Source organism: Ostrinia nubilalis, chromosome 20 (assembly GCF_963855985.1).
Source record: "Ostrinia nubilalis chromosome 20, ilOstNubi1.1, whole genome shotgun sequence".
Lineage (NCBI taxonomy): Eukaryota > Metazoa > Arthropoda > Insecta > Lepidoptera > Crambidae > Ostrinia > Ostrinia nubilalis.
This window is the reverse complement of record NC_087107.1, coordinates 2,659,390-2,682,410: the sequence shown is the minus strand read 5'-3', so window position 1 is coordinate 2,682,410 and position 23,021 is coordinate 2,659,390. Positions and strand designations below refer to the sequence as shown.

The window sequence follows — 23,021 nt, the reverse complement described above, 5'->3', positions numbered from 1 at the left end:
GTCCTAGAAAGTTATTTTACATGTCACTCTGTTTTCTTTTGTCAAAACCTAGTTAGCGTCGTTAATCGGTGTCTATGTGGTACAAACGACGGCACATCAAGCTTTTAAAAATTATGACTTTTACAGAATTGTAATAAGAGCGATTTTGCGACAAAGGTGTATAGTCTGGATGTGTTGTTGACTGTATAGCAAAGAAAATATATTTTCACTCATTGTCATTATAATGACGGGTCTCGTTAGCTCCAAACAATGGCTCCCATAAATTAAATAAAACTTAACAGTCAGTTTAAAAGGGTCTAATAAAATTCTATTCACGTATAACTTTATGATTTTCATAACGATGGTAGTTGATGATATTTAAATTTTAAATTATCATTGATGTCTAATATTTATGTGTTTAGAAACCTTAATATTGGATATTGACATTAAAACGCTAACAAGATTCGAATAGAAAATGGTGCGGTTTCAAAGCTTCTCACCACACTGTGCTCGCGACTTCGCAGGGAAATCTTTTTCCAACTACTTTGTGTAAGACTACGTCTAGTTCCAGATAAATGATGATAATCACTAGCAATCTAGCCTTACTGATATCCCAATCCAAATCAGTCCGTCACTTGTCAAGTAAATCTGTTTATGGTTAAAATGTCCACGGTTTTCGATGTGTATTTTGTGATACCTACATAAACGATCGTCAGGTGTAAACCGTCCTTCCTTTCAGTGCGTTTCCGTTATTGCCCTGTAAACATAACCGATGGCTTGATTGTTACACATGGAGAGCCCTTTCCGCTTTCAGGCGAAATTAGATTGCTTTTTGTGACGCAACTTGGCTTACATCACTTCACTTACTTATTTATTTTATAACTCAAGTATGGCAAAAAACTATAGTATAAAATCAATATTATACAGGCTGTTGTGAGGTTGACAAAAACTCTCAGCAATAAGAAGAGATAAAAACACCTACTTCTTCATTAGATAAGAACTCTATATAAATGAGTACAAGGTATATAATCGATTGGTAATTCTCTAGCATCATAATAGTGTTGGATCAATTTTATATGGAGAGACGACAGCACTTCCAACTTAACACTTCAGGATGTTATATTAGTTGTAATAGAAGCTACTTTCACCAACCCCTACTCTTCCCGCGGGTATCGTAAGGGGCGACTTAGGGACTACACATCAAACAGAGAACGGGCAGCAGCGCTCTCTGAAAAACATCAATCTTTTAAACTGCGATCTCCAACCCGCCTGCCAAGCGTGGGGATTATGGCAAAACCCTCCACTATAGTGGAGGAGGCTCATAGTCCAGCAGTGGACTGTAAAGGGCTGTTGATGATGATGATGATGAGAAGCTATTTTGCAACGAAAATGTAGTCCGATGTGCTGTTGTCTGTACTAGAAAAATGTACAAAACATATCGTTAAAATATGAACATTGCAAGTTTTTGCTGTTCTATGTTCAGCAAGGGACGCACTACAGCAGAAATTATGATTATGTATATTTTCTGTAACTAGCTAGTTACACCTTGTATAAAAATATTTAATAGAATATTGACAAAAACCTGTCCGTAACCGTTCGGACACCATGAAACTAACAAAGTATAAAGTAAAAACGAAACAAAACCCCGGCCTTCAACCCCATAACAATGCCATATCAAATGACTTCACAGAGGCTGATTCGCTCAGGCACCGTAACGATTGACAATGGTTGGGCACCTCTGACCGTTTGTACTGGCAGCAACTCAACCTACCACAATTGAGTAGTTGGTTAATGGATTTTGAACTTTACGCACTTGGTATAAGGTTAGAAATTGATTGGTGAAGATGGTTAATTTTGGTTTGGTTGAATGGTGACCACAAATGCAGATTTACACACAATTAAGAACTTTGTACCTTTTGCATAAGGTTCAAAAGTAATTAATTTGTGGTTAAAGTGGCTATAATAGTACTTTCGCTATTGATCGCGCGTGGACCAATCGCAGCTCAGTGACGTCACGAACGCAGCCATTGTCAACCTTTTTTATATTCATTGAACGGCAATAGGTAATCATGCTAAGCGCTTTCAGGTGCAGGTACGATGTCTGATGGGGTCAAATTAGCTTAGCTTTAACTCTATCCCTTTGAAAACAATGGTCCACCACTTAACTACGTTTTGAAATAAAATAGTGTCACTGACAAAGTAGCCAAATCTCAAAATTCAGGTCAATATTGAATGTCGCAAATCTTAGTCAATATTGATTATTTCTAGCTAATTAATGGCGGCTATAAAGGATGTTTGGGTCGTAAAACAGCTGTCACCACGCGGTCAGAGTGGCCATCAAAATTCCATTTCCTTAGTGTGAAGGCCAGATTTGGTTATAAATTAAAAAACAATTTTGCCATGTTCTTAATTAACGTTCGAACGATACTCGTATAGTACCTATTATAATATTGGTTGGCAATTTCTCAACGATCGGCACTGGATACAGGTAGCCACCAACCGGCCATTGTGGAAATCATTGGGGGAGGTCTATCTTCAGCAGCGGACGTCCTGTGGCTGAAATGATGTTGATGATAGGACGCATTAGGCCCTTTTCACACGTCCCGGTTGCCGGCTAACCGGCGCCGCGTACCCGGTCGTGAAGTGTATGGGCATGCCGGATTAATTACGCCGGAACATGTGAAAGCTACGTACCATGCCCATACACTTCAACACCGGATACCCGGCGCCGGTTAGCCGGCAACCGGGACATGTGAAAAGGGCCTTAGAGTAGAGTAAAATTCATGACACCAAACGTATGTATTTTACTCTCGTCTAAATATGTATTTTTACGACTTCTATATTAGTGAAAGGATGTCGTGAAGCTAAATGAATCTTAAACGCTGTTTAAACTAGATCGTGACCAAAAATAGATGGTAAATATTTGGAATCCATTGCGGGCTAGATAACCGTGATATTTGATTTTAGATTGATATAAAAATTTGTTGCTTTTGAGCATTACTATTAATGGTTTTAGTCGATAAAATTGGTTCTTCAAAATAGGTCAAGATTATTTCACTAAGACACGTGTAATTGATTTTCAATGTTTTAACCTATTTACATATACCTATAACTGACAGCCGATGGGGCAGCACGGTTCTGGAGTATCGAACCGGAAAGCGCAGCGTAGGACGTCTACCAACTCTACCAAGGTAGACCTCTCTTTCTGACCTTTCGTTTCCACCGCTGCAACAACTGTGCAGCCAGGATCTACAGCTTGACCGCCAATAAAAACCCAACCAGTGAAGGTCAAGTTTGTCCCGGGGGAAAGTGAAACTGTCATTGGATTGGACCCGCAACGAAACAAAGAAGAACATAGGAAGAGTTCGAAGTTAAGGTTCGACTTGCCTCCATTGCATAGTACTAATCAAGTGTAGTAAACTCTACCAAAACATAGCATAATATAAACTTATAGAAACATTATTTGCCACCGCTTTAGCTCTATCAGCACTATCATCCGACAAAGACGTGTTGTATTGTTCCCGTATCTTATCACTATCGCTATCAGTTATCAGCTCTCCATTGCTGTTGTCAGACGCGTATCGACACATAACTGCACACAACACTTACCTGAATGTACACAACACTATCTGGCAACACTTGCTAATCCTGATACAATGTTGACGTACCTGAAAAAATAAATACAAGATTAGTATTTTGTTGATAGATATTTTATTTCAAAGAGAAATCTTAATAAGTAAGTAGGTAAGCTGGATGGATTTGGAAATCCTTGGGGTAGGCCTTTGTCCAGCAGTGGACGTCATTTGGCTGAAACGAACGAAGTAGGTAAAGTGACACAGTTGTAAGTAAGCCAATACAAAAGTCGTGTGGTTCCAATAGAGTATAGAACCATCCCTCTTCACGTGGATGTCGTAAAAGGAGACTGAGGGACAAATATGCAAACATCAGACCTCTTCAACCCTTCGTGTCAGCTGGTCAATCTGGCCAGTATGGAGCAGTGTATTCTAAAATCTTACTAAAGACTGTATTTGCCTCTGGTCATGAGATCTGGCCTCAGAGAGGGTCATGCTTTTGCAATGAGGACTAGATGACCTGGGGTCGTGCTCTTGCATTGGAGAGTGACTTAATGACGAGATGACGACTCCCAAATTCCCAATCGACCGCAGGCAATATTTAAGAGTATTCGAATAAAAGTAGTAATTTAAATGCAATTCATAATGGGCTATCGAACGCCCTAGGCAACATGAGGCTAAAGACTTTCGATAATATCTCACCTTCAATGTTCATCAAATCCCAGACGTCACAGTGTATCAAACAATAAATATTCATTAACAAATTTCTAAACGCATAATTAAGCGTGTTTACAAAACAATGCGAGCGTTATTTCTAATTTGTAAACAGTCGATTGAAAGCAGTTGTTTGTCTACACAATGGGCAGTGTGAAGCACAATGCTAAACAATTAGTGAGTAGTTTGATGAGGAGAAAACTGGGGACAAGACTGTAGTGGCTAGTTTGTTTCATTTATCATTTGAGAATTGGATTACTAGGTTAATTTGGCTTTTGGTATACGTATGTACTCGTAGTATGGTAGTAGTCTAGTCAGCGTCAAATAGTTCGTGACACCCAAAGTGGCCAAAATGTTGACAATTCAACCTTAGAGCTCTTTCAAATCAAACGTTTTGAGCCGGACGGTTGTCGTGGGTATGTAAGTCCGCTTTGAGTGTCACGAACTATTTGACGCTGACTGTAAAAGCACGGAGATAAAATAAACTTAACTCTGTCTGTATTAATAGTGCAAAGTGCAATCCATGGTACGCCAGTAAAATGTATCAGCATCAACTATTTGAGATTACAATAGTAACATTATGCAGTTATCCCACAGTCTGAAAAGGTCGAAACTATTACCACACACTAATGACCACACCGACTTTAATGACGCACTTTTAATTTGTATGGCCAGTTACCCAATTAAGTTCAAAGAACGGGTATAATCGGGTTTCGAAATAAGTGTCAAAATATCGACAGATGCAAACTGGATCGTGAACGTTTTATTTATTTTTACGTTTTAGATAATAAAATTCTAGAGCAAACATTTACCTAGACCTAGATCAAAATTAAATATTTTGTGCATATTAACTAAACTTTAACTTTTATTTATTTTATAATGGACTCGATCCCGAAAATACGAACTTTTCGGAATTCGTATACGATTCGTGTTGTTTTTAGGTATTACACAAGTTACTAAACCCCTTAACCCCTCGTGCTAAGCCAATATGCTTGTTCGGAATGGGTTCCACCACAAGCGGGCGGGGGAGTTAGAACCAGCGTTCCTCGAATCTTCAGTTGGCAAGTTAAACTTCTTCAACGTTCGGCTATAATAGAGATAATTGTCGCTTGTTGTGACATGACTCTGTGGTGACCGCATAGGTGTAATGACGTTCGTTCGTTTCAGCCAAATGACGTCCACTGCTGCTGGACAAAGGCCTCCCCCAAGGTTTTCCACAATGAACGGTCCTGCGCTGCCCGCATCCAGGCTCTTCCTGTGACCTTAATAATGTAATTGACCTTAGTAATGACGTAGGTTGATGATAATGCGAGATCATAGTTATCTTTGATTTGATAAAAACTATGACATCTCAAGGAACAGAAACATATCCATGACACAAATGACAGTCGGTTAATGAATCATTCCGTAATCGCAATTAACCTAACAATGAGTTCAATAATCATCGAGACGTCACGATTGGTTCATAGCGAAATAATTGCTATTGCAGAAATCATCCATTGAAGACGTCAATGGGTTAATGAAAAGTTGTAATGTGAAGGAAATTACACTTGAGCTGGTATACTTAGTAGCTTTAGGATTATTAAGATACTCTGTATCTTGCTGTTAGAGTCCCTGTAAACCTTATCAGTTAAAGCCTGGTCCGTAAGCACGTAGAATTTTGTCCAATGACCCCAAGCTACCCATCCTTATCGCTCGCGCGTAATTATGTTGCTGTCGCGCTCGCACACTCACTGCGGGTGCCCGTCGCACAGTCGCGACAGCAATATAATTACCTACGCGCGAGCGATAAGGATGGGTAGCTTGGGGTCATTGGACAAAATTCTACGTGCTCACGGACCAGGCTTTAGTTAAACAACAATTTTGGTTTATGTCAGAAAACTATTATTTATCAGAACACTTAACTATGTCAGAAAATAAATACTTATTGAACTAGGTATAGGTAGATACAATGATCGTTTTTGACTTCAGATTTTTACAAGTAGACTCATTTTTAAAATAACTTCAATCACCATTTTTCTTTGTACTCACGTCACTTACAAAATAATATGGTGTGAGCCACCTTGCACCGGAATGTTCGCTTCAAAATCAAAATCAAAATCAAAAATATTTATTCAGTTTAGACCACAAGTGGCACTTATGAACGTCAATAGAAAATAATAAAAAAAGAAAAGGTAGCCCTTATGGGGCACTTTACATGTCTCCTTATTTTTTGGGCCCTACGAAATTATTACTTCACTAATACGCCACAGCAATCAAACTAACAGACTGTTATTTAGAATTGATCATTATTAAGATTGCCCTTTACAAGACGCCCACCGAAGCTTCAAACGGATTGAGGTTTTGCTTGTGCTAGTGTAGAACAGCCAGGTCATTTCAAAGAACATAAAGGAGTTAAAACACATCAACAATTCTGAATTAATATCTTCCGTCACTTAGAAAGAGAAAAACTGTGTCAATTTTTATACAGGGCAAAAAAGAAGGCTTGTTTACTGCTCTATTTGTTAGCTAGTTGACCACGTAACATGAAATTATTCCTTAATTTGAGTCTGAAGTTGTTGGGTGTTCAGTTAATTTCAGAGAACGATTTGCAAAACGCTGTCCTTAGCTAATCTTTTTTTCACTAACACTATCACGAGCACATTTAGCCTAATCTAGTTATGGACTCTGGTACGTACGTACCAGAAAACGCAACGTCCATCCACTAGGTGGACCGACGACCTCATAAAGGTAACAGGAAGGCGCTGGATGCAGGCCGCTACCAACCGGGCGATGTGGAAATAATTGGGGAGGCTTATGTTCAGCAGTGGACGTCATGTGGCTGAAATAATGATGATATGTTCTGGCTCTTTTTATACTATCTGTGGCTGGGAATAGCTACAGCCAAATTCGGCTCACTTTGTAACGGGCGAATCGTTAAGCCTACGCACGTGGTACAAACCGCAATGCCACTCAAAGAAAGATCTTTACTGTGGTTGCATACATACTCGTACAGACTACACATTTTATGGCAATATCGCATCTATTTCAACTACGTGAAAGTGGTGTTTACCTTGCTATGCCGAAGGCTGTACACGCACCTTTGGGATATATTAAGGCTTGGTATTTCTGCTAAAGTAGGTATTTCGCGCTGTCAAAATCTGCGCGCGCAATACTTCGCCGAAGACAGCGCGCCAAAGAGCTCTCGCGGCTACACAGTATAGAAATACGCAGTTTAGAAATACGCAGTTGGTTAGGTTAGGTTGACTTCTTTCCGTTCAAGCGTCACACTCACAGCACTTTCTAATACAAATCATATCCAAGTGATACAAATTAAAACAACTTTCAAAATTTTTGGGAATATATTTTAGAATCGAATAAATATAGAATATAACTGCCAAAGTAAACACGGTTCAAAGAAGCGTGGCGTCACCCGACCTTCCGGAAGTTCCGCGCCGGCTAAAAGAATTTCAAGATTACGTCACCCGACCTATCGGTAGATCCTCGGGAGCTTGAGGGATTGGAAAAACATTTTATGATCAGTTACTCGTAGTAGAGATTATTTAGAGCTTGGATAATAAATTATAGTTGTTGCAATTCACAAAGCTTTGCATGTAGTTAATTACATTAATCAGTACACGCATCAATTTTGTTCAGTCTTTTTGTTTATTAATAAATAAAAATATCATACTAAAATTGCATACGTCATATTTGTTTGTATTGGTCTGGGTGTTTTCTTTCCATAATTTATGTATAACGTATGTACGGGGCTCTGTATCGAAAGTCACTATGAGCAATGAGCATCACACTCGGTTACCTGGAGTGCATTACCGCAGCAAAATTTTTATAAATGTTGTGCTTTAGAGAGTCGAGAGTATAGCAGATAATTAGTCCATCGTGAGCAGAAATTTGTCCACTAATAGCAAAATTCGTTTAAATTATAGTTTTAAAGTTATTAGGAAAACACAGATTTTGCTGGGGTAACGTTTCAAACATTACCCTGGCAAAAATTTTTTTTTAAAGTCGTTCTATCCCGGAACCAAATACATGGATAGATAGCTCTTGTTGCGTAGTAATTTGTCCACGAATAGCAAAATTTGTTCGTGTTCCGGTTGTCAAGTTATTTAGAATTTTGCTGGGGTAATGTTTTGTGATGTCCCAGATCTCGTAAATGGCTCATGGCAGAAATTTGAAAAAAATACCAATGATAGACCTTGATATGTCCAAATTAGTTCAAACATTAGTCATTGATTTGAATGATAAACACCAGGATTTCAGAAAATCAGATAAAACGGATTTGTGAGTAAACCAGTACTCTTACAATCGAATAAAAAGGTGTAACATGTACCCTTGGTACACCTTTATAACCACAGTATGTTTTTGGCTAAAAGATTCTTCTATCTTGCAGTTTAGACTTTTATTACAGAACTCAGACAGTATTTTTAGAAAACTTTTACGCATGTTGGAGGAAGGGACGCTCTAGAGACTCAAGTCTAGAAGGACTCACATGAACTCCACGTTTTAAATCCGTTGACATCTGCTGCATCTGCCATCTTTTTGGCTAGAAGATTCTTCTATCTTGCAGCTTAGACCTTTAGCTACAGACCTTAGACAGTATTTTTAAAACATCTTACGCATGGTAGAGGAAGGGACGCTCTAGAGCAGTGGTTCTTAACCGGTGGTCCGCGGACCACTGGTGGTCCCTGGAGGCATTCCAAGTGGTCCACGATGTGCACTTGCACACCTTGGTCAAAACCACTTTTAACTGATTTTTGCAGTCAAACTGGTTTTGACCGATTATGAGGTGGTCCCTGACAAGACAGAACTTTGGTAAAATGGTCCCTCATGACTTAAAGGTTAAGAACCACTGCTCTAGAGACTCAAAACTACAAGGATACACATGAACTCCAGTTTTAAATCCGTTGATATCTGCTGCATCTGCCATGTTTTTGGCTATAAGATTCTTCTATCTTACGGCTTAGATCTTTAGCTACAGACCTTAGACAGTATTTTTGTGAAAATTTTTACGCATGGTGGAGGAAGGGACGCTCTAGACACTCAAGTCTACAAGGAGTCACATCAACTCCAGTTTTAAATCCGTTGACATCTGCTGCATCTGCCATCTTTTTGGCTAGAAGATTCTTCTATCTTACAGCTTAGACCTTTAGCTACAGACCTTAGAAAGTATTTTTTATTATTTATTTGTGTCAGTGTGCTCTTCTAAAGAGTGTAAGACGATTGTATGTAGGTACTATTAAAATGTAATTTTAACTCATTGGTTTTGTCTCATATTTGAGGAATGTACTATGTATCATGAGTAGAGTCTTCGTTTAAAAGGATGCGAACGATTTAAATTTCAATAGGTAGACAAAATTGATAATTCTTAATTATCAAAAATTTAAGCTTTCTCCAGTAACACTGATATTATTATACTGTGACTCATCAAAGTCATCATTGTCAAAAATATCCCACTAAAAACATTCTGTAAAAAACTAGCCAAGTCTCGATGGAGCTGCTTGTTTATCTCTAAAAAGTAATGAAATCTAGACAAAGTCGTGCCAAGTCTATGGTTCCTTACTGCGATTTCTTTATTATTATAGTTAATGTTGTGTGACTTGGCCGTTGAAGGGTACAAAACCAGGTGCTCCATGATACCATTGCACCAATCTGTCGCCAGAACCGCTACCCATTGACGATGGAAAATTGCCACTTGGAAAACGTTGATTCAACAATAACCATAATGTATGATTATCTTAATAAAGATTGTTCAACGGCCAAGTCACACAACATTAACTATAATAATAAAGAAATCGCAGTAAGGAACCATAGACTTGGCACGACTTTGTCTAGATTTCATTACTTTTTAGAGATAAACAAGCAGCTCCATCGAGACTTGGCTAGTTTTTTACAGAATGTTTTTAGTGGGATTTCACTTCTTTTTGTAGAAAGTGGCAAAATTATTTAACGTCGTCGTTTTATCGATATTTTTTTACGATATTAAACACAAATAAACTCAACGACCTTTAAAATGGACAACGAATCAGAATTGTTTTAATAACATAACCTTAGCGAACCTTACAATATAATAAACGAAATCAACGAAATGCAAATTTACACAACATCAACTTAATCGACGGGGGGCTCTAGAAAGGAAAAAATCTGGACACCGCTTGGACGCCGCTAGCGCCATCTAGCGGTGAGCGATACAGGCGAACACCACGGTGCCGGAGTAGTATTGATTATGAATGTGGTGTTACTCCAGATCTTCGATTTTCCTAGTTTTTATAGTTTTCCCTTTATGTGGCCATTAAACCCTAACTCTGTACCAAATTTCAGCTCTCTGAGTCGATGGGAAGTACTAGTTCTATTTTGATGATCATCAGTGAGTGAGTGAGTGAGTGAGTGTCGTAAATGCGAAACTTTGCTTTCGCATAATTTCGGAACTAAATGACCTACAGACTTGAAATTTTGGATTTTAAGTATGTGATTATAGCTTACTAGATGACGAAAATTTCTGCGTTCTGGTCTTATCCAGAGGTTCTCAAATAGGGGCCTGAAAATGCGGCGAAATGGTTCCAGTAAAGGATGGTACGGCAGTGTTTGCTTCTCGCTCGACTTGGCGGGGGCACTGCCGTGCCCCCAGATTGACAAATCGCGAACTGTCACGGCCAAAAAACTGACACGCGTCCGTCCTCCGTAAGCGCCACCGCGCGACTGATTGAGATTGTCCAAGCCGTCATGGACGATTTTTTCCACATTTTTTAACATAGTAACTAAATAAGACGCAATATAAAAATTCCATCCGTTAAAAGCCCTCAAGTTATTTCTGAACTTTAGTTTAGTAAAAGATTTAGAATCTCAAATCGCTTATTTTAAAAATAAAACCATAAATAGAAAACGAATAGAGGTAACTTTGGGAATTTATTCTATCGAGTCAACTTCATCAAATCGTGTTTCCATCCGTTAATAGCCCTAGAAAATATCCTCAACTATGCCCAATAAAAATCTTAGCCTTTAATTTTACTGTTTAGTACCTCAAAAATGAAAAATGAAAACCTCATTTTCGCCATTTTCTCTGCTACCCGGCCTTAAATGTTTGTTTGGGAGCAATAAAGATGCATGAAAATGTGTATGATCACATATGATTATGCAGTATTGCAGACGTCCTTTTGCGGAATACACCCAAGAAACTGAAGAATCTAGAAGAAATAAACAGTAATAGGTATGTAGTTTTATTAGAAGCAAATGACGCAACTACGTCGCTACCATAAATGCTTTGTGCATAGAGCTTGGCACTCTCTCATCAACAGGTAATTCATTCAGTCTCCACTGCATGATCATGAGCCTCTCTAATTTGCCAGAGGCAAATGGAGAATTAGGCCTACAGTCCCCCACGCTTACTACCTCTTACTATGGAATAATTTTGTTCAGTAAGAGATATGGCTATTATTGCTAGAATAGATTTTACGACTGAATTTTGAGCACACGATTTAATCCCTTCACGAGACTATACCCACCTCTCGTTCCCAGTACCCACCTCAGAAACTCCTGTGTTGTCAGGATCTAGGATCTAAGTCACAGGACGATAGACTTTTTGCGACAGACTAAAATCAAAACCGTAGAAACTGGGAGGAATAACTAGCTATTGAATCATTTAATAGCTAATTAACATTTTCTCATAATTTATATTTCGAGGCGACACCCAAAACTGGGCTACTGTTTGAATACTACCAAATACGTCAATTTAATGGGATTCCCAGTTTACGTAACAGTATTATCTTCGGCCTTGGTTGCGTGGCTTCGGTACAGTTCGCTGCGTTTATTGGTGACGCATTTTGGGGTAAAGTGACGTAGGAGTACCTACTAAAACGTTAAGCCTCAGAATGATTACAACGTTAAGCCACAGAATAAATATTAAGTAGGACTGGTTAAGCTCTGATCGGATGAATGAGCGGAAAATTTCTAGCCGCAATGTGTAAATGTTGATCGATTGGTAGCGGCCTGCGTCCAGCGCTTCCCTGCTACCTTTATGATGACGTCGGTCCACCTGGACATGGAAACAACGTGGAAAACATTGTGGGAGGCCTATATTCAGCATTGGACGTCCTGTGGCTGAAATGAAGGGTACAGGGGCAAAACAAGGAATGTCCCTAAAATTCAAAAGTATATTTTTGATGGCAATATTTTCGATTTCCCGCGTACTTTTATTTGAAATTAAACAAAAAGCGAAAAAACAAGTAATAGTCATATGTATTTATATTGGTAGTTAATAATTTTAAGTGACACATAAGAATATTTTAAACTATAAAATATTTAAATATTCATAACGTAACTTTTTGGTTTTGTGACATTTCTTGTTTTGCCCCTGTACCCTTCAAATGATGATGATGAAGAAAGAAGATGTTGTGACGTTTAAAATTGTGAGAGTTTTATATGTTGTATTTTCAGAGGCTGAATCACGGTAGACAGGGTCGTTCCCGTGTCAAGTTTCATTATTGCAATAATAGGTTTGACGAAGTGACACATTTTTTTTATGCCAAGCGTCGTCCACCACTTCACAGAAACAGCCTAAAAGACTAATAAATTTGAATAAACTAAATAAATAAAGGTCATTTTTAATTCCGTCCGAAATAATTTTAACTAACGCCCCAGAAGTAAGAACCTAACTTTCTCAGTTTCAACAAGAGGGAAACCGAGAACCAAAGGTATATACTTGCGGCCGACTGTATCCTCTTTCTGTAGTATAATATCGATAGAAAGTTCTAGAATCTAGATAATAGAAAGTAAAGATATCAATGACAGGGTATCAACCTATTACGAGTACTTGCAGACGTTTTTACTTGATGCTTGACATCGTGTATCTGGCTAATGATTGGCATAACGTAACTAAATGTAATGTTTTAGTTGACTTCGTATTGATTATACGAGACTATTTTTAAATGCATGTTTTAAATCATGGTACTAGTAGGTTTGTTTGACGTAGCCCAATCCACATGACGTCCACTGTTGGACAAAGGCCTCCCCTAAGGATTTCAAGTTTAGGTATTTGTTTGGAATATTAAATTCGATCAAGAATTTGCAATTTAAGGGTTATTTTTCTGCGGACAGATTTTTCAATCATCTGATAAATCATAACTGAAGAATAATTTTGGCACATTGTCACATTCAGTAAGAATGGGAAATTATGTCAAAATGACTATTTCATTCTTTGGCTAAAAGTTGAATACATATAATCCCTAATCAACCTTGATACTATAGGAAGAAAATAGTAGATTAGTCCATTATTATCTTACCTGTTTAAATAATAATAATAAATAACTCGTAGCTCCTACTTTTGTTTAATTTAACCCTCATACGTTCAAATTAGCGAACCGCTCTATTTGCGTCGGCCCACTTAACCCTAAACATTTAAATCTATCGGGTCAGGTCAATATTCTTCCTAGTTTACTATCTATTGTTAGCCCACGCGCACCGTCCAATCCGGATCGGTGTAGGAACAGTACAGATTGAGCGTTTATTAAACGCGTAAAATAGATAGAGCTGCCCTTTATCTGTCTAGAGTCTAGACAACACCGTTTTCGTATTTCCAATATAACCACCCCATTCATAGCAGTTTACAGATTGAGCGTTTATTTAACGCAAAAAACAGATAGAGCTTCCTTTTATCTACCCAACTAACACCGCTTTCGTATTTTTCAGTCTATCTACCCCATTCATTTACAGGAGATAATACGGAATGAAAATACGGTAAACGGTACTAAGATTAGTCCGACTGATTTTACCTAGAATCATTTGACATTCAAACCAAATTGTACCGCCATTTATTCTACAAATCGCCAAAAGAATAAAATAAGACTCCAACCCGATCGAGTTAACTGCGCACCTGGCAGTTAGCGCCAGTTAGCTCGATAGGGTTGTATGGAAACTTTGCAAGTAAACTTTTAGAGGTACAGAAGGGTGGCGAAAAACGACTGATAAAACATAATTATTTATACCTCCTATTAATGTCCAAGAGCTTTCACTACCAAAAACGCGCATGCAAAAACACGCTCACGCGTTTTAAAAACCGCCAATCCGTGTCCAGCCTTACATCGTAAACTCTTTAACAAACGGTGAACTCATTAAACATCCAGTTTATCGTTCAACGAACCAGTAGCGAACAGACTGCAGTACCGCGAATACTGATTCGATTACCGGCACTATATTTAGCTAAAGCATCGATTTAGACCGCAAATAGGTACCTAGTATAATAGTTACCTGTTTTGCATGAAATGGGAAAGAACAGTGGTATTTTTCTTCGATTTTTCTTCGGATTTAATCGATAACATTTTATCTGACTAACCCTGTCCTGTCAATATTGAGAAATGTTGACAACAAATCGGCACATCGCTTGCTACAAATCATGTCGATTTTATAAAAACACGGAAATGTTCATTAGCTTCCTCGTAACAACATTCAATTGTTTGCTGAGTCCGGAAACGAAACGAACGAGATTTTAGAAGTTTCTAAGCATCTTTAGCGCAAACACGTAAAGGGCATATTGTACTTGAAAGAACCCAAAAGTACCCAAGACCTTAAAGTCTCACTCATTCGCTTTTTTGTTCGTAAATATCGCGCGATTTTCTCGATTCCCCCGCTTTGAGTCACGTGTATAAACCCCAGTCATTGACTACCGGCAGCCAAAAATCGATTAGCACATCACTAATCAAAACATACGCGATCCGATTTAGCAGTCAAAATAAACTTTCAAGGGCGTTGCACCGGACTCAGGAATCCGACACTTGGGCTGAGGCTAAAATTAATGGACTCGAACGGTGCGTAATAACATACGAACCGCAATACACATTTGCAGAATATTCATTTCTATACGGAAACTTATTTTAGGTGCGGATCGGAATACAAAGTGGAAAAGTCTTTGTAATTTCAGATGATGAATGAAAGATAAAAGGTCGGTTCATTGTATCGAATTGAGAAAAGAGTAACAGAAAATTATATATATACTTTTTCTTATTTACACGAATATAATTTTTAGTTATTTCAGCTTATTTCCTGCAAAATTCCGGCACAAAACGACGTCACACCTAAGATCCTTATTCATCTCCGTAGACGTCCACTGATGATTGATTCAATGATTCCCATATTGCCCGGTTTGCTCATTGTTATTATCTCCAAACTCGATCTTAGCTGTTATGAAGGCGATCTTGTGTTGAGTTATAACTATTTTGTGTTGAGTTATTGCTATAAGACTTAACACAATAACGCCCGTTCTCATCAACTCCTAAGTAGACCAAACCAACAGTTCACCAAACTTTAAAACAGAAGCATTATCACTGCCCACGCTAACTCGACTACAAGGAAACTTTGTTAGAGTACCCACACTAATGTCTAACCGTACTCTTGATAAGGCAGAAATACAGCAAGTATTTGCTTAGATAGCATCGGCTGATTATACATGCGCGTGCGCTACTGAGCTTAGAGTTTAGATTAAGATAAAACTTGCTAAATTGTTGGACATTCCAGTTGCTTGAACTGGGCATGTTTTCTCTTGACATTGAGATATTTTAATCGTTTAGATTTTAACGCCTTTGTGGTCTAATGGCTGGTTGGAATTTCTCGTTGCGAAGATTCTAGGTTTAATTTAAACATCAATTTAAAAATTAGTAATTTCGTTGTCAAACAATGTGACGAAAGACATTTTAGTTGTAAGTTCGTTTGGGCGTTAGACACCTATTAGTATGTAGTAGTGATACCAGTTGTAACAACAACCCTCACGATAGGTGGAAGACATTTTAGCATTCGAGTTAACGTATGTACGAAGTTTAAATTAAAAGAGTCAAGAGGCAGATACAAATGTGCATCCATACAATTAACAAACTTAATTTCGCCATTACACAATCAATTTATCAACCCAATTGGGTTTTTGTTTAAATCTTGTAGTTGTTTCATCTCACGTAACACTCCACTCTACTGCAATTAAACTATGATGAACTGCAATCCATCCAGCACTTTCATGCTGTTAATTCATACTTTTAACTTTGAAATCTTCAAATGGTTAACAAGCTGAAACCAAGATCGATGGCACCATGTCCATCTCCCGAAGTGACTTTGAAAGATCGCGGTAGAGTCAAAGTGCAAAACGAAAGTCCGAGAATGCGAGCCGGTGTGGCAAAATGCCTCCTGCCAAGGTTACGCGCCTAACCTCTACTAGTGTTGTGAAGTGCTCGAGTCTTCGATCCGTGATTTTGTAGACTCAACTTTGCAAGTCTAGCATTTCATACGGGACTATTACCACATTACGTTTCCAACGCCGCAACGTTTCCACCGCCGCAACTCCTGTGCTACAGTTTGACCGCCGAAAAAACCCAGCCAGTGAAGGTCAACTTTGTCCCTAGCATTTCATAGTGCAAATTAGGCTCAGGATTTATGAGAGAACAAGTAACACAGAGACGAGAGCCAACAAAGATCGAAAATTAGTATCGAATCAAGTACAGAAACTTCAAAAGAACTCGAGACCTATTCGAATGCACGAGGATGTGGCTGGTTCGAAAAAGACTCAAGTTCAGTTTTAACAGTTACTGGTAGTCCTTAGAATAGATAAGAATACGTTCATTTTGCTGCCACATGGAAACACATACATACGAGTACTTAAAACAAACGGACAACATTAATATGCTCAGAGTTCCAATTATTCTTAGCCCCTCAGGATTACGGGACAGACATCGTAAATTAATGCTCAAAAAAACTACAGCTAGCTCAAGTTGCGCTCAAAAGCTTATGCAGTCTTAAACCCAATGACTCAGACTCGACTTCTGTGGGTACAACACTAACTACCCAGAACTCGGTATTGATGCGGGGATATTTGTACACGCCAGTTATTGTTTTCATATTTACTAAGAACACCGATGTCGGTCGTGCCACATCAGTGGATAGATGGTTTTAGACTTTGACTTTACACCACCATGGGCTATTTAGCTGGAAATTAATGGAGGACGTTTATATTATGAGCGCCTATAGGCAGACAGGCTGGAGTTTAGTAATTTAATTAGACATGAATTATTTTTTGTCTAACATTACTTAATTTATACTTTTACTATTATTTAGTTACTGATAACTATGAGCTGAAATTGGGGTTACGAAATTGTGTCCGACCGTCATCTTACACATCACGAGATCTTGGTTCGTGGCTCTGATAGTGAAAATCATATCCAAACATACACAGAAATTATTAAAATAGTAAGACACGGGTCTTAGCGAGCCGCCAGTCTGCTTGTGACCACGGCTGCAGCATCGCAGCCGAAACGTCAAGCCGTGAGTACATAATGTAACTCAAATAAACGTCGCGATAAGACCCGTGTCTTACTATTTTAGAATCTTACACAGAAATAATGTTAGGTATATGGACCAGACCTAGGTAACTAGGTACCTTCATCTATGAAAGTAGACAAAGATCGTTGAGTCCGGCCGATGACTAACAACAACGCGACATAAACAAAACCAGTAAGTTTCTAACATTTCTTGTCCAACACGGAACCTATGCGGAGTTAAAATAGAAAGGAATAATTAAGCTCCAGCGCAGTAAAATATTATGCGGCGGCTAACGAAGCCGATAAGCGGGGCTTTCAATCAGCCGGCCCAGATACTGACAATGGGGACTCGTGTATCACAAGGAACGGGGTTGCAGAATGGGAACTGGAGAAAACTAGAGGACGGTGAGGCTTTTGAGGTTTTATTCGAGAATTTCTTAAGATCTAGCTAGGGGATTCAGCATAATTCAATAACTAATAAATAGATCCTAATATGACATTCTCATAATTTTTTGTGAGAAGGTATTGGATCCAGGCCATGAGCCATTCTAGCTGCAAGCTTATTAGCTCTTCCATTGATGACAGTCCTCCTAGCATAGTTACTATGTTTGATGCTTCAACCACACCAACGCGTGCAGATTAACTTAACAGAGTTCGTCTAGTACTTAGCGGTGATTGTATTGGTGGTAATAACTAAGGTCTTAATTCAGATCGGCTTTCTTTTATGATGATCAGGTAACTAAAACTTGCAGACACCTTAGCAAAGTAGGAAGAAGTATTTTCATTTATATCTTCCAACTTATAAAGCAAATCGAAAGCTAACAGATGTAGTAGTAAGCTAGTGATCGTTACTTAGCCCTTTCTGCCTTACCGTAGGTGCCAAACACAATAAATCAAAAGACGCGTCATAACACATACAATTAGTTATAAATTGCGTTTCAATTAGGATCATATGGGACAGTTATTGAGGAAGCGTCATATAAATATGACAGAGGTATGCCAATAAGTTGTCTGAGACCTAGGATTTGCAATAATGAATAGTATTGTAAATTGTAAACAACTAGTTTAAATGTTAATCAGTTGGAAGTGGATTTGCATTTAAACGATCCTTTAGAATATTGTCTGACTTGCAAAATTGTCGTTGAAATTCCAAAATTATAATTATAAGCCTAGGCGCAGACCACTTTTGGTTGGCCGATAGTGGGTCGGTTTCCATGAAGAATCGGGCGATACCAAATTCAAATCATTTATTGCATGTCACATGGGTAAGGGTTGGTTGGTACAACATAATATTGTACATGTGACGCCCAGTGAAGGCGTTGCAAATCGGTGTAATGTGCGCATTTCGAGTCTTCGATACATGTTCGTTCATACTGTTAAACAGCCCGACCCAACTACCGGCCGATTAAGTCTGCAGTCTGCGGAATGTCTAAATCCTATATCATTATAAAAAGTGTGAACAGTCTATAAAAGCTTGATTAATAAAGCACCTACTACATTTTGGATCTTGCAAAAAATAAATTTAATGGATTTTTTTTATAAAGACTCTGACCCCTTTTAAATCTATTTTCTCTTAATTCACATCCGTGGATTTATATTTCCTGTTTCATTTTCACGCACTAAAATCACTGAAATAAAAGATCATCAAAATTTTATTGCTATTTTAGTAGGCAGTAAAAATACTTAACAAAAATACCTTTTAGTGTTAAACTTTGAACCTTTTTGTTGGTGAAACGACTAATTTGCATAAAAAGTTAGTTTATAAAACAGGTGACGTCAACAGAAGTTCAAACAATGTTTGCGACGGAAATTATTGAACAACATTGTTTGAAAAGGATACAAGATCTTGGAAGGAAGCAAAAATAGTAATATGATTGTTGTATTCCCGGAAAATATGACATTTGAAAGAAGGTCTGTTATCATTTAAAATCATCATGTAAGACATCGTGAAAATGGTGTCGAAGGTTCGAACAATCAATCAACTTTTCAAACCAAATGGGTGGTCAACCCAAGTGGTTTTCAGCCTAAAGTATGATCAGTTAGAGGTTCTATTCTATCATTTTACTCCAAATAGAATAGAATAGAATAATTTTTATTTGAAAGAAAGACATACAAGCAGGAAAAACATAGATACACAATGAAGGAGATACACAAATTAATGTACAGATAGCTGCTTGAGCCCCTCTGACAAAAAGGCACCCGCTCAGCATACATCAAGACCACGCCAGGGCTTGTCTCGAAACAAATCAGAATTTCTTAAGAATTCTCCAAATAGTGATTATCCACAAACATAAAATCCTGAATTGTTATTGTAAATCAAATCTAAACTTTATTTTAAGACAAAGGTCAATTCTACGATCCAATTACGACGACCTCAGCAAATAATCACCGGTTGAAATAGAGGTATAGATAAAATTCGCCCTTTGGAAGGAATAATAAACGATGATAGTTCATGAGTTGTTTTCCCATATCTTGATTTATTGATCCTTTCAAATTCCTATGAAGTCAACAATATCTCTTGTCTAACGTTCGATTATGATACCATCTTTGGAACTACATGTAGTTATTTAATGTAGAAGCATCAACCCATAACCATGTATGCTTTTCGTAACAACTGAATAAGAACAATAACATACTAGAATAAGAACCCAACTTCAGTGAAATAGAAAGGAACTATTAAAACAAGCACCTATCTTATCTATGAATTAAGAATACAATGGTCTGATAATATGATCAACCTGTAAAATAGACGCTAAACTGAAATTACTAAAGCTTCAGCCAAACCAACGCGTGCAGATCACGTCGGCGATGGCGATCACTGCGCGTGCACAGGCCAATGACAGAAGCATATAAGATAAGACAGGTGACAAAATAAATTCCCACTCCTCCCTGATACACGATGCACGGTACATGGTGGATAGGTTTAAGAAGAAGAAGAAGAAAAATTGTTTAGTGGGTAAGGATTGCTAAAAAGGACGAGCCCCACACACCTCCCAGCAGCCCCTCGCGACTAGGAGACGGTGCGTAAAATGCATTCCGACCACCTTAAAAAAAAGGTGACAAAATAATGAATCTTCCTTGAAAGTAAAATCTTCGCTACATCATATTAAACGCGACTCAGACTGGTCTAAATTGCGACCACATTTAATTACAACCAAACTAGAACCACTTAAAGTCTCATTACTCCATTGATCTTCACGCAAACATGTGCGCATCGACCCTATAATAGTCCAACAGTTATAATTGAAGAAGTGATTGCCAAGGACCTTTTTTTACAGGCATTTAATTAACGTGATTGTAAAATTAAGTGGTCGGAATTTATTAGACCACACAGACCATTTCTGATGTTTACGACGTGTAGGATTTCCAATTGACTCGAATTTTAATTTAGAGTATCAGGATTAGTTGCTTGCGTCAAGTAGCATGGCGTTTAATTTTGTTATTTGATAGTCAAATAATAATAATAATAAATACTCTTTATTGCACACCAGATTAAAAAAAAAGAGAAGGAACACATAAGGTACAAAGTAATATAAGGTCAAAGTATTTCTTATACTTCGCTTACTTACTGTATTCTGTTGCATTACAAATTGGTTTTATTTATAGTCCTACTGCGAACTACAGGGTTTTTATTGGAGGTCAAGCTGTAGGTCCTGGCTACACAGGAGTTGCAGCGGTGGGAACTAGAGGTGGGAATAGTCCCGTAGGTCCTACAGCCAAGATTTCAGTCTCTGTTAAATAGTTCATAGAAAGAGTACCTAATTAATGTTTAAATCAAATTAAATATTTCCCAACCTAATATATTCCTTTTCTTTTTTTGGAAAGATTATTAGCAATATTTAACAAACATAGATTACCCCCTTTAGTTTTTAACGCGATACTTAGGTAGGTATGTAAATTAACCTTTTCTAAGTTTCATGGAACAAACATACACATTTTCTTTCGCATTAATAATATCACTACAAATTCATTAATATCAAGTACTTACTAAACCACGTTGGAAAACTCATAATACTCAGAAATTTTAACTCGATTGTCAAATCCATAACTCAGAAGGCAGACTCAACGGTTCATATCAACACGACTATTAATCTGAGCTAAACAAAAGCTCTTTAACCGGCAATTAAGCTTCTTAACGGTCTGTTCAGTAGATGAGCATTCCAGACGATACCACTAGACTAAGGCTGGGATGCGCCATCTTACTTTAACTTTGACAAACGTCAAAAATCTGTCAAACTCTATGCAAAAAACGCCGGTTATCGTCATAGTTACGGTCAAAGTTAGGTGGTGCAACTCAGCCTAAGTTAACCTTTAAGGAACGTGGCAGACCGTTTACAAGGAATGTGGAATATAAGTGAGTTGCACTACCTAACTTTAACCGTAACTATAACGATAACCAGTAGCTTTTTGTATGGAGTTTGACAGATTTTTGACGTATGTTGAAGTTAATAAAGTAAAATGGTGCAACCCAGCCTTAATGCTACTACGATGTGATTTTTTTATTTTAATACTTTCTTGTAACTCATTGAGAGATACTTACATGAGCTACAACATAGTTAGAGAATGGTAGCCCTTTGGACACGGTTGCAGTTCATGAAAAATTGCTCGTTTGACTTTCAGTGAGCACTTCTTACAAATTCGGTTTCAAACTTTCGAGTCATCTGGGGTAAGCCTACCTACAATAAGTAGACTAACTTGAACTACGGTCGTGATGTAGTTCAGATTGTCAGATGGATGTATCAGGAAATGACGAAAACTTCGAAGTGGACAAAAATTATTTAAACAAATAAATGTTCAGTTACATTTTACGACAAAATCGTATCATAGTAGTTGTCACTATGGCTTATTATAACGGCAAAAAGCTGTGGTCTATATGCCATATTTTGTATATACGCAAGGTCATAGCGTACGCCCGTCACGCATTCCTGTTTAAGCGAGTGGCACAAGTAACGAACTAGAGATTATAAATATGAATAAAGTTGGTGAATCTTAGTGTTTGGAAGAGTCAAGGCAAAGTATTGTACAAACGAAAGTGAGTCTTCATCTGTGTCTTTAGTGCAGTAATTTTACATTGTTCCAACTGGGGATATAACGGAGAAACTTGGAGCCGAGATTCTAGCTAGCATTTGGACATAATCCAGACTAATCTCTGTGGTTTCTATCACTGTAGTAGTAATATTAGTTCTTCTGAAGAAGAAGACAGAAGTAAAGACCATTGTGGTCAAAATCTTCGTATCTAACTTTATTACAACCCGCTTATTTTCTATCACTTGCCCCAAAAATCGCTACAAGCATAAAGCATGCAGTGACATTAATATTAATGAAATGAAACCACAATGTATTTAAAAAACAAAACTCTAACAATGAGAAAACACAAAAGAATTAAATAAAACCGCGAGCAGAATGAATTTGATGTGTGACAGAATGTGACAACAGTTTTGTGTACTGTGAAATGGGAAAGTTACTATTGATA

The 23,021-nt window shown here is 37.9% G+C and overlaps 1 protein-coding gene across 2 annotated transcripts in view; it reads right to left on the bottom strand.

Moving 5' to 3' along the window:
- Nucleotides 1-23,021, bottom strand: part of LOC135081442 (LIM domain only protein 7) — a 264,365-nt gene that overhangs the window by 187,670 nt on the left and 53,674 nt on the right. Inside the window, exon 3 of one of the 2 annotated variants that reach the window (XM_063976129.1) lies at nt 3,589-3,647. The exons of the other annotated variant lie outside the window; for it this stretch is intronic. The gene's annotated coding sequence lies outside the window, so the exon portion shown is untranslated. The remainder of the gene's footprint in view (nt 1-3,588; nt 3,648-23,021) is intronic. 2 annotated transcript variants of the gene reach the window in all.